The following is a 13468-nucleotide window of genomic DNA, read 5'->3' on the forward strand; positions in this document are numbered from 1 at the left end:
ATCCAAGTTAGACCAGGGTTTCTTACATCTACATAATACACGATATTTAGACGCAGGCGTTCGCTCAGGTAGCGCCTATCTAGCGTCCCCATTTGGCACGCCCACGGAACGCCCACGTCCAGAGCTGGAGACGAGACTATGCTTTCGATAGACGTCAGTTCGTCAAGTACCTCATAGGGACGTCTATCTGTCGTTAATTACCCAATTAACATCAATTAAGACCCTTAACTCCGTAATTATTCACTTGCACGGACGTCCAAAGCACGCCTAAGTTAAACGCAGTAATAGAGAATTTACCCCTCAATGTCCATTGTTACTAGTAAGATGTTCACCAGATCACCATCAAACTCTTCTAACAGGTTTCTTAGCTCTTTTAATACCCTTGGGTGGATTCCGTCCGGGCTTGGTGATTCATCGCTTTTCAATCTATCTGTTGGAGGACATCCTCATGGCTTACCTCTATTGTCGACAGTTTTTCATCTTGTTCTCCATTTAAGATTTTTTCGGGTTCTGGTACATTGGATGTGTCCTCGCTTGTGAAGACAGACGAGAAGAACTTGATTAAACTAACGGCTACCTCTTTTTCCTCTTTTACCATTCCCTTTTTGTCTCCATCATCATACAGTCCTACTTACTCCCTCGCCGGCTGCTTGCCTTTAACGTATCTGAAGAACGATTTGAAATTTCTTGCTTCCCCGGCCAGTCTCTCTTCGTATTCTCGTTTTGCTCTCCTAACCACTCGGTGACATTCTTTTTGGTGTTTCCTGTATTCCTTCCAGTTTTCCCCGGTTTGGTCCTTTTTCCATTTTCGGAACGATTTTTGTCTCCTATCGCCTTCTTGACTTAATTTGTTATCCATACCGGGTCTTTTGTTCGATTTTTTTGCACCCTTTTCTAAACCTGGAGATGTACAGATTTTGTGCTTCTTGCACCGTGTCCTTGAATAAGGACCAGGCTTTTTCCATGGTCTCTGCTTTTCTTGAGCTGTTTCTGGATTTCTTTCTCACCATTACTCTCATAACATCGTAGTTCCCTTTATTGAAGTTGAGCGTTGTCGCTGTGGTTCTCTTCATCTTTGATGTTCCTGCTTCTAATTTGTACTGGATCATGTTGTGATCACTGTTTCCTAGTAGTCTTACTACTTCCACTTCTTTTGCATGTCCCCCTAGCCCGTTGAGGATTAGGTCAAGAGTGGCATTTCCTCTCGTTGGTTCCTTGACGAGCTGTTCCATGAAGCAGTCCCTCACAGCCTCTAGGAATTCTGTTTCCCTCGCGCAGTTGGAGTTTCCAATATTCCAGTCTATCCTGGAGTAGTTAAAGTCCCCCATTACCATCACGTTTCCGTTTTTGCATTCCCGCTCAATTCTGCTTCCAGTTTTTTGTCGCTTGCTTCTGTTTGTCCAGGTGGACGACAGTACAGTCCCAATTTCATGTCAAAGCCATTTCTTCCTGGTAATTTAACCCATAATGATTCCAATCCTCCGCCTTTGTTGCCGTATCCACTCTGGTCGAGTGAATGGTGTCTTTTATATATAGTGCTATTCCTCCACCCTTCTTGTGAGTCCTGTCTCTCCTAAAGAGTTTGTACCCTGGCAGTACTATGTCCCAATTGTTTTCCTCATTCCACCATGTATCTAGTATGTTATAAACTTATTTTTCTAACCCAATTTGTTAATTTTAATTTGTATGTCTTACTATATACAATTTTTTTAAGTTGCCATTCGTTTAGTAATTTTGAATAAGCGATTCATCAAATATAATTAAAAACTTGAAACTTGAAAAAACTATATGATGGCCTCCTAGCTACCCAAACAGCAAAACTAGATAACTAAATCTCCAATCTACTAATTACAACCGCAGACTATAAGATGTTTAGAAAATAAATAAAAACTATACTCTTCAAGAAATCCCTGAAAAAGTCTTAACACCACGAATATCTTCCTTCATCCCATCTTCTTCCTGACTCACCGATACTACCGTATCTACTCTTTGCCTTCACTAGAAATGACCAATGATCTTCTTTTGTAACTCACCGTCTATAACTCTTTTATAATCCGCCTTGAACTGCAAGGTAATGGCAGAATAAAAATCTCTAATGTAATGTAATAAATGTAAATATTCCTTCAGTCATATCTCATAACTCTCTTTGTCCTCTATATCTCTTGATTTTCTCCAGTGTTGTTCAGCTTGTTGATCTTCCTGCCTCACTTTAATTACTGGTGCAGAGCGCCACCTTAGTATCTCTCTCTGTTCACATGATCTAACGTTTTCTCGGGGACTATAGTATCTAGCACCATTGTTAGTGTGGAATTCCAATTTTGTACATCATCTTCTATATCACATCCTGGATCCTATTGCAGATTTGTATTCCAAACTTTCTAAAGATCTACTATTTCAAATTCACCCTCCTAGCACTCTGGATGACTGTACTTTCTGCATCGCTGACCAAGGTCTTCATATATAAGAAATGGTGATTGGACCATATTACTTCTACCCCTAAATCAGTGATTATTATTTTATCATTTACCTCAGGGACAAACATTAAATCTTTTTTTTGTAATTCTTTATTGATTTTCTATTCAAATACAAAGTGCAAAAATTTTTTTACAGACAAATAATACGTATAACAGCACTTACATTCAATCAAATAATACAACTAAATATTTTGAATTAAAGACTTATACATGTAATTATACAATCAAATAATAATATAAAATATATTCCCCTCCCCTTCCCACTCACCCTCCCTGGATGTGTGTGAAAATATTAAATCTAATACATGTCCTGCCTAATGGGTTGATACTATCACTATTTGTTTCATTTGCATAGAGCCTAATGCTTAAAGAAACTGATGATTCTCTATTGCTAAATTGCCAAGGTATCCTTTTTTCCTTCCAAAAAAAGGGGTAAAGAAGGTTGACTTGAATATAAACTATAAGGACTGCTCATCTACCCTCCCCATCAGCTATCTCATAAATCACTAAACATAATACAAATATCTGTGATGGATATATCCCAAAGCTAACAAATTAACAAGGCCCCTATGTAGGAAAACGCAGCTACAAGCAACCACAAATTTAAATAAATGTAGACAAAAATCAAACTTAAAACTCAAGAAGCCATATGCAGTTCAACACCAGAGAAAGAGAAACAATACTCTACACTTTGGAAAATAAAGAGAAAGCAGTGTAAAAATAAAGTAAAACTGCATTTTCTGTTTATGAAATTAAAAAAAATATATATTTTTCTACCTTTTTTCCTCTGGCTATTTTATTCATATTTATCCCAGTTTCTGCTTTCTTCTGTCTTTTCTTAATTTTCTTTCAGGATCTTCGGTCTATCTACCTTTTCTCTCCTTCACTTCCTCTCCTACATCCATCTCTGATTTTCAATTTTTCTTCATTTATTTTTCTGCATCTCTATCTGCTTCTATTTACAGCTTTCTATCTCCCTCATCCTATTAATCTCCAGGTTTTGGGGTTTGTTTTGTTTTGATTTTGCTATTAACTCTCTCCCCTTCCAGCATCTTCTCTTTCTCTCTGTTTCCCCTTTTATTTTCACTCTTCTAACCAGCAGCTACTATCTTGCCCCCTCAATCCCCTCTCCTCTTTCCTCCAAAACCTCATCTCTCTCTGACCCTCCACCTCCATCCAAGATCTTTCCCAATCACCCTTTTTCTTTGCCACTTCTAACACTACCTACATGGGGATCTGGCTGTGTGAAATGGAGTTGCAGGTCCATGGCAGGTCAGACATACAAGGCAGGCTGTTTGCCAGCTTCTGGAAGGAGGGAGTAAGTGAGGAGTCAATAGCACATCTGGATTGTGATCAATCCTGCCTTCGGTACCGGTACCAATCCCGCTAAATTGATAGGCAATGAAGAAGCCAGATGCCGTGGGAGCCTTCCTTCTTGCCAAATTACTGTACGCTGTGTCAGTCTTTATCGCTCTCCCCTCTAAAGTTACTTCCTGATTTTGAGGGGAATGATTAAGAGTGGCAAAGCCTATATTGATTTGGTAAGAAGGAAGGCCCCCGTGGTATTTGGCTTCCTCATTACCAGCCAATTTAGCAGGACCAGGATCAGAACCAAAGGTAGGGCTGACCGCAATCCAGATGCATCACTGACTCCTCGCTCCCCCTCCTCCCGGAAGCCGGCAAACAGCATGGATGACAGCTGCCTCCACCACTGGAAATAATCAGCTGACTGCCTCACATGTCAGGCCTGCCCTGGACCCGAGACTCCATTCCCCACAGACATAACCCAGTTGGTTTACATTCTGATATTTTTTAAAACTAGTTAGAAGTGTACACTCAAATATAAAACAAGAGCCCCATTTTTTGGCCCAAAATTCTTGGTTTATATTCAAGTACATACACTATGTCTCCAAGTATAAATAGTCTGGTACCTTGAGGAAGCTCCTATTTGTTTTTATGTTGGTAGAGTAAGAGTTCCATAATGCTGCACCTATTAAAAAAACAAAATTACCTTGAGAAACAATTCTACATTGATTACATTGCATTTGCTGAGTTGGTTGTGTCAGTTAGAGAAGCAGTGATTTTGTCTAGAATTGGGTAAGATTTAGTCTACCTCTTACCTGTTTATTAGAATAGGATGAATTGTTGGATGTGCTTGCCAAGTGGAGATGTAGGTTCTGACTAAGGAATAAAAGGCCAGTTGGTGTTGGTGATGAGGTAGGGGTGAGTGGAGGCAATGAAGTTGAGGGTATGGCCTCTTTTGTGTGTCTGACCAGACATTTTGAGATCTACTTGGCATTCTTCAAGCAGCATTTTGAAGTTGTGAACAGAATTATTATCAAAGCTTTAAAGGGGACGATATATGTCTCCAAATATAAGTAGTCTAGTGTATTGGAAGGCTAGGCTAGAGATAATTTCATGCAAGTTTGTCTTATTATTTGGTTGGGGGCCAGGAGGATGATATATCAGTAGAAGACAGGTACAGTTCTTGATGGTATTAGGCTTGTCTTCAAGATTGCAAGTTGGATGGTGTTAGATTAAAGGAGCTTCTGAAAATAATGGCTATAGAAACAGAAACATGATTGCAGATAAAGGCCAAATGGCTCATCTAGTCTGCCCATCTGTAGTAACCATCATCTCTTTCTCTCTCTGAGAGATCCCACTTGCCTATCCCAGGCCCTTTTAAATTCAGTCACAGTCACTATCTCCACCACCTCTTCTGGGAGACTGTTCCATGCATCTACCACACTTTCTGTAAAAAGATATTTCCTTAGATTACTCTTAACTTCATCCTATGCCCTCTCATTGCAGAGTTTTCTTTCAAATGAAAAGACTCGACTCATGCGCATTTACTTTATGCAAGTTTTTAAATGTCTCTATCATATCTCCCTTCTCCCGCCTTTCCTCCAAAGTATACAGATTGAGATCTTTAAGTCTGTCCCCATACGCCTTATGATAATGGCCATATACCATTTTAGTAGCCTTCCTCTGGACCAACTCCATTCTTTTTATATCTTTCTGAAGGTGCAGCCTCCAGAATTGTACACAATATTCTAAATGAGGTCTCACCAAAGTCTTATACAGGGGCATCAATACCTCCTTTTTCCTACTGGCCATCACTCTCCCTACACAACTTAGCATCCTTCTAGATTTTGCCATCACCTTTTTAACCTGTTTGGCCACCATAAGATCATCACATACAATCACACCCAAGTCCCGATCTCCTGTCAGGCACAGAAGTTCTTCACCCCCTAATCTGTCCCGTTCCCTCGGGTTTTTACAGCCCAAATGCATGACCTTGCATTTCTTATTATTAAATTTTAGCTATCAAATTTCAGACCATTCTTCAAGCTTCGCCAGGTCTTTCTTCATGTTATTCACATCATCCGGCGTACCTACTCTATTGCAGATTTTGGTATCATCCGCAATGAGGCAAATCTTACCCGACAACCCTACAGCAATATCGTTTATAAAAATGTTAAAAAGAACAAGACCAAGAACAAAACCTTTGAGGCACACCACTGGTAACATCCCTTTTCTCAGATTGAACTTCATTGATCAATACTGTCACCTTCCACTTAACCAGTTCTTGACCTAGCCTGTCACTTTAGGACCCATCCCAAGTGCACTCAGTTAATTTATTAGATATCTATATGGAACACTGTCAAAGGCTTTGCTAAAATCTAAATACACCACATCTAGCGTACATCCTATATCCAATTCTCTGGTTACCCAGTCAAAAAAATTGATCAGATTTATCTGACAAGTCCTACCTCTAGTGAAGTGATGTTGCCTCCAGTCTTGTAATCCACAGAATTCCAGAAACTTGACCATTCTCTGTTTTAAAAGTGTTTCCATTAATTTGCTTACCACAAAAGCCAGCTTGTAATTCCCTACTTCTTCCTTACTTCTATTTTTGTGGAGAAGGACCACATTCGCTCTTCTCCAGTCCTCCAGTAACACTCCCGACTCTAGAGATGCATTGAAAAGGTTAGTCTTTGGAGCTAACAGAACTTCCCCAAGTTCCTTCAGGACCCTAGAATGTACACCATCTAGCCCCATCGCTTTGTCTACCTTTATTGTAGCTAGCTCCTCACAAATACAACCCTCTGAAAATCAATCAGGGTCTATTATTCCTCCATTCCTATTCACGTTTGTTTTCTGCAGTCCTGCTCCCGATGCTTCAGCCATGAGAACAGAACAGAAATATTTGTTAAACAATTCTGCCTTTTCTTTATCATCTTCTACATATTCCTCCCCTTCACCTTTAAGTCTCACAATGCCACTATTGCACTTCTTCCTATCACTAATATATCTAAAAAAATGTCTTGTCTTCCCATTTTACCGTATTTTTCCTTCTATTTGCATCTTTGCTTTCCTGACTACAAGACCAGCCTCTCTTAACTTTTCCAGATATTTTTGCCTGTCTTCCTCTTTCTGCAATCTTTTGTAGTTTATGAAAGCTAACCTCTTATTCCTTACCTTCTCAGCTACTAATTTTGAGAACCAAATCGGCTTCTTTTCCTCTTACTTTTACTTACTTGCCTCACAAAAAGGTTTGTCACCCTTACAATCGCTCCTTTTAGTTTTGATCACCGCATTTCCATTCCTTCCATATGTTCCCATCCAGACAATAATTCCTTCACGTAAACCCCCATCCAAACAAAGATAGTTTTTTTAAAGTCTAGATCCTTTGCTTTTGAATGAGCCCTCTCTATACCCATCTTAATATTAAACTGTACCATGCAGTGATCACTGGATGCCAGATGATCACCCACTGTAACATCAGAAATACTTTCCCCTTTTGTAAGCACTAAGTCCAGTATGACCCCATCCCAAGTGGATTCCATTACCAACTGCTGGAACAGTTCTCCTTGTAGAGAATCCAGAATCTCCCTATTTCTAGAAGATCCCACAATAGGGATACCCCAATCAACATCAGAATGTTAAAATCACCTATTAGCAAGACTTCCCCTTTTTTTAGATATATTCTGAATGAACATAAGAACATAAGAAGTTGCCTCCGCTGGGGCAGACCAGAGGTCCATCCTGCCCAGTGGTCCGCTCCTGCGGCGGCCCATCAGGCCCACTGCCTGAACAGTGGTCTCTGACTAATTTTGTAATTTACCTCTAATCCTGTCCCTATAACCTTACCTCTACTCCTATCTGTACCCCTCAATCCCTTTGTCCTCCAGGTACCTGTCCAGACCTTCTTTGAAGCCCTGTAGCGTACTTCTGCCTATCACATCCTCCGGCAGCGCGTTTCATGTATCCACCACACTCTATGTGAAAAAGAACTTCCTGGCGTTTGTTCTAAACCTTTCCCCTTTCAATTTCTCTGAGTGCCCCCTTGTACCTGTGGTTCCCCTTAGTTTGAAAAATCTGTCCCTACCCACTTTTTCTATGCCCTTCATGATCTTGAAGGTTTCTATCATGTCTCCCCTGAGTCGTCGCTTTTCCAGGGAGAAAAGCCCCAGCTTTTTCAGTCTGTCAGTATATGAGAGGTCCCCCATACCTTTTATTAGCTTAGTTGCTCTTCTCTGGACTCTCTCAAGTACCGCCATGTCTTTCTTGAGATACGGCGACCAGTACTGGACACAGTACTCCTGGTGCGGGCGCACCATTGCACGATACAGTGGCAGGATGACTTCCTTCGTCCTGGTTTTGATACCTTTCTTAATGATACCCAACATTTTGTTCGCTTTCCTTGAGTCTGTGGCGCACTGCGCCGACGCCTTCAATGTTGTGTCCACCATCACTCCCAGGTCTCTTTCAAGGTTGCTCACCCCTAGCGGTGATCCCCCCATCTTGTAAGTGAACATCGGGTTCTTTTTCCTAATATGCATGACCTTGCATTTCCCTATGTTGAAGCTCATTTGCCACTTTTTGGCCCACTCTTCCAGCGTTGTCAGATCTTTTTGGAGGTCTTCGCAGTCCTCCATGGTTATGACCCTGCTGTATAATTTAGTGTCATCCGCAAATTTAATAACCTCACATTTTGTTCCCACCTCCAGGTCGTTAATAAATATATTGAACAGGAGCGATCCCAGCACCGACCCCTGTGGAACTCCTCTCGTGACCCTTTGCTAATCTGAGTAATGGCCCTTTACTCCAACCCTCTGTTTCCTGTCCACCAGCCAGTTTTTGATCCATCGGTGGACCTCCCCTTGCACCCCGTGGTTCCATAGCTTCCTTAGCAGTCTTTCGTGTGTTACCTTGTCGAAGGCTTTTTGGAAGTCAAGGTAAATTATGTCTATGGATTCCCCTCTATCCACCTGGCTGTTCACCCCCTCAAAGAAGTATAATAAGTTCTTGAGGCATGACCTGCCCTTGCAGAAGCCATGTTGGCTCGACTTTAGTTGCCCATTGTTTTCGATGTGTTCCCAAATGCTGTCTTTAATCAGCGCTTCCATCATCTTTCCAGGGACCGAGGTCAAGCTCACCGGTCTGAATTTCCTGGGTCTCCCCTTGAGCCTTTCTTGAAGATGGGCGTGACATTTGCTATTTTCCAGTCCTCTGGGATCTCTCCAGTTTTTAGGGATAGGTTGCATATTTGTCGAAGTGGCTCAGCTATTTCGTTCCTTAGTTCCTTGAGTACCCTTGGGTGAATGCCGTCCGGACCTGGCGATTTGTCGCACTTTAGCCTGTCTATCTGCCTGAGGACATCCATCTTGCTCACCTCTAGTTGGACCAGATTTTCATCCTGATCTCCTTTTCCGATCTCCTCGGGTTCCGGAATGTTGGTTGTGTCCTCCATTGTGAAAACTGACGTGAAGAACTCATTTAACCTGTCCGCTATCTCCTTTTCCTCTTTTACCACTCCCTTTCTGTCTCCATCATCCAAGGATCCTACTTCCTCCCTAGCTGGTTGCTTCCCCTTGACATACCTGAAGAATGATTTGAAGTTTGTTGTTTCCCCTGCCAGTCTTTCTTCATATTCTCTTTTTGCTTTCCTAACCACTTGGTGACACTCCTTTTGGTGTCTTTTATGCTCCTTTTGGTTGTATTCTGTCTGGTCCTTTTTCCATTGTTTGAATGATGCCTTCTTATCGCTTATTGCCTTTTTCACTGCATTTGTTATCCACACTGGGTTTTTTGTTCTATTTTTTTGCACCCTTTCCTGAACTTGGGGACGCACAGGTTCTGTGCTACGTGCACCATGCCCTTGAGTAGGGTCCAGGCCTTTTCTACGGACTCTATCTTCCTTGTGGTATCGATGAGTTTCTTTCCCACCATTTTCCTCATGGCATCATAATTCCCTTTTTTGAAGTTGAGTGCTGTCGTTGTGGTTCTTTTCACCTTTGATGGTCCAATTTCTAGCCTATACTGGATCGTGTTGTGATCGCTGTTTCCTAGTGGGGCTAGTATTGCCACCTCCTTAGCGGGTCCCCCTAGTCCGTTGAAGATTAGGTCAAGAGTGGCATCTCCCCGTGTTGGTTCCGTGACCAGCTGTTCCATGAAACAGTCCCTCGTGACTTTCATGAATTTGGTTTCTCTCGTACAGCTTGAGTGCCCGATGCTCCAGTCTATTCCCGGGTAGTTGAAGTCCCCCATCACTACCACGCTTCCACTTTTGCATAACTGCCTCAGTTCGGCCTCCAGGTCCTGGTCGATTTCTTCCGATTGTCCAGGTGGGCGATAGTACAGACCCAATTTTATGTCTGTTCCTGCTCCTCCTGGTAGTTTAACCCATAATGATTCCAAGTCGTCTGCCCTTACTGTTGTTTCCATCCTGGTTGAAGGTATGGAATCTTTTATATATAGCGCTATTCCTCCACGCTTTTTGTGTGACCTATCTCTCCTGTAGAGTTTGAACCCTGGTAAAGCCACATCCCATTTATTGTCATCAGTCCACCTTTCTGTGACTCCGATTATGTCTAGGCCCTTTTTGCAGGCTAATACTTCCAGCTCTCCCATTTTAGCCCCTAGGCTCCTAGCGTTAGTGTACAAGCAATGTAAGTCCCGGTTGTTCGCCTTTCTTGCTGGTGTTCCTCGTGGTTTGGCACTCCTGGCGTCCCCCTTGTAAGTTGCTAGTCTCCAAGCCACGTCTCAGTCATCCTCCTCATGTGGTGTATCTGTTTCCTCCTCAGCTTGTTTCCCCATTATTGGTTGTCCTTCTGGGATCCGTTGTTCTCTTTTAGTCCTGCTTACCAAAGACATTTGTGCCCTAGACTCCTGCGATCTATCCTTAGGTCCTTTTTCAAAAAATTCCAACTCAGTCTTGAGCCCTCTTTTACAGTGCCCTTGTTCAATATCCTTGGCCCTGGTCCTCTGCATTGCGTCCTTAGGTCCTTTTCCCGAAAATTCCCACTCAGCCCCGGTCCCTTTTTTACAATGTCCTTGCTCAATGTCCCTGGCCCTAGGCCCTTGTATTGTTTCCTTAGGTCCTTTTTCCAAAAATTCCTACTCAGTCCCATGTCCTCTTTTACAATGTCCTTGCTCAATATCCTTTTTTGATACATTTGTCCGATGTGTCAGGTTGACTGTCGGCTTTCCCCCCTTCCTTAGTTTAAAGCCAAGTCTATGATACTCTGGATGTTGCGTGCCAGCATCCTCATCCCAGTCGTGCTCAGGTGCAGCCCATCTCTCCTGTAGAGTTTAGTCTTTCCCAAGAAAGTTGTCCAGTTCCGAACAAAAAGGAAACCCTCCTCCTCGCACCATCTCCTGAGTTTATTGCTTGTAGTTCACTCTGCCTCCGTGTGTCCGCTCTCGGTACTGGCAGGATCTCCGAGAAGGCTATCTTGTATGCCCTCAGTTTCAGTTTCCTCCCCAGGATCCTGAACTGATCAGTTAGTGCAGTCCTGTTGTAGTCCCTTCTGCTGATGTCGTTGGTTCCAACATGGATTACTACAGCTCTCTCCTCTGTCTCGGCCCCTCCCAGGATCCTTTCAATTCTGTTGATGACGTCCTTCGTTCTTGCCCCAGGGAGACATGTCACTAGTCGGTCATCTCTCCCTCCGGCTATGTGACTGTCCAATCCTCTGAGGATTGAGTCTCCTACTACGATAGCAGATCTCCCCTTCCTCAAATGTCTCTCCGGTCTCAGGTCTGTGTCAGTGGCACAGTCACCTAGTCCTTCCTCCGGGTTCTGTTGGGTCTCCTCCTCATCGGCCTGTCCAGTTTCCCCGCAAGGCCCTACTTCCATGGTGTCTGGTGGATTTTGTCGTCCGACTGTTGATTCTCTCCTGATGTGTTGGTCGTCCTGTGCCTCCACCATCCTGCAAGCCTCCTCGATGAACTTCTCGAGCTCTCTGACTTGCTCCGTGATGTGGTCCTCTCTGGTGGTGTCTTCATTTTCCCAGCATTGCTCCTCTAAGGTGCACAGTCCCTCCAGTTCCTGTACTCGAATCTGCAGTCTCCCGACCTCCTTCTTCAGGCTATCCAGTTCCTGACATCGACTGCATATGTATGCCCGCCTCCCGGAGGGGAGGTAGTCATACATATGACATTCGATGCAGTAAACTGGGTAGCTCCGCTGGGTTCCAGTAGCCTCCATTTCTTTCTCCATGCTCCTATGGTCCCTCGGTGGTTGAGAGTGATTCCCGGCGTGCAGCTAGCTGAAAGAATAGAGAGAGAGAGAGAAGAATGAGAAGCTGAAAGAGTAGAGAGAGAAGAATGAGAAGAGAAGGAAAGTACTTTTTTTTTATTTTTTTTAGTTTAAAGTTAGGTTAGGTTAGGTTTGCTGCTGGGCTGCCTGGACTCCTTCTCAAGGCTCCTTCGCAAAGGCGCTCTCGCTAAGGCGAGCGCCTTTGCCGCTCGCCTTTGCCACGCGCCGAACGGCTGGATGCAGTTGGCTCCCTTTCTCTTAAAGGGGAGCCCGGGCCGATGCGACCTGTGACGCGTGGGGGTGGACGGAGCTAGCTCTCGCCGCGACCCCGATCAGCCTGCCAGCTTTGTCCTTCTCCCCTCTGCTGATCCGGCTTCCTCCCTGTCCTCTGGCTAAACCTGCAAAAAGAAAGAAGAAACCTGCAAAAAGAGACGCCGCCGCAGTCCGCCTCGTGCCCCGGCTCTCCTTCTCTTAAAGGGGAGCCCGGGCCAATGCGACCTGGGATGCGTGGGGGTGGGCGGAGCTAGCTCTCGCCGTGACCCCGATTTGCCTGCCTGCTTTGTCCTCCTCCCCTCTGCTGATCCAGCTTCCTCCCTCTCCTCTGGCTAAACCTGCAAAAAGAAAGAAGAAACCTGCAAAAAGAGACGCTGCCGCAGTCCGCCTTGTGCCCCGGCTCTCCTTCTCTTAAAGGGGAGCCCGGGCCGATGCGACCTGTGACGCGTGGGGGTGGGCGGAGCTAGCTCTCGCCGTGACCCCGATCTGCCTGCCTGCTTTGTCCTCCTCCCCTCTGCTGATCCGGCTTCCTCCCTCTCCTCTGGCTAAACCTGCAAAAAGAAAGAAGAAACCTGCAAAAAGAGACGCCGCCGCAGTCCGCCTCGTGCCCCGGCTCTCCTTCTCTTAAAGGGGAGCCCGGGCCAATGCGACCTGTGATGCGTGGGGGTGGGCGGAGCTAGCTCTCGCCGTGACCCCGATTTGCCTGCCTGCTTTGTCCTCCTCCCCTCTGCTGATCCAGCTTCCTCCCTCTCCTCTGGCTAAACCTGCAAAAAGAAAGAAGAAACCTGCAAAAAGAGACGCTGCCGCAGTCCGCCTTGTGCCCCGGCTCTCCTTCTCTTAAAGGGGAGCCTGGGCCGATGCGACCTGTGACGCGTGGGGGTGGGCGGAGCTAGCTCTCGCCGTGACCCCGATCTGCCTGCCTGCTTTGTCCTCCTCCCCTCTGCTGATCCGGCTTCCTCCCTCTCCTCTGGCTAAACCTGCAAAAAGAAAGAAGAAACCTGCAAAAAGAGACGCTGCCGCAGTCCGCCTTGTGCCCCGGCTCTCCTTCTCTTAAAGGGGAGCCTGGGCCGATGCGACCTGTGACACGTGGGGGTGGGCGGAGCTAGCTCTCGCCGTGACCCCGATCTGCCTGCCTGCTTTGTCCTCCTCCCCTCTGCTGATCCGGCTTCCTCCC

This window comes from Geotrypetes seraphini, chromosome 9, assembly GCF_902459505.1.
Source record: "Geotrypetes seraphini chromosome 9, aGeoSer1.1, whole genome shotgun sequence".
NCBI classification, from domain to species: Eukaryota; Metazoa; Chordata; class Amphibia; order Gymnophiona; family Dermophiidae; genus Geotrypetes; species Geotrypetes seraphini.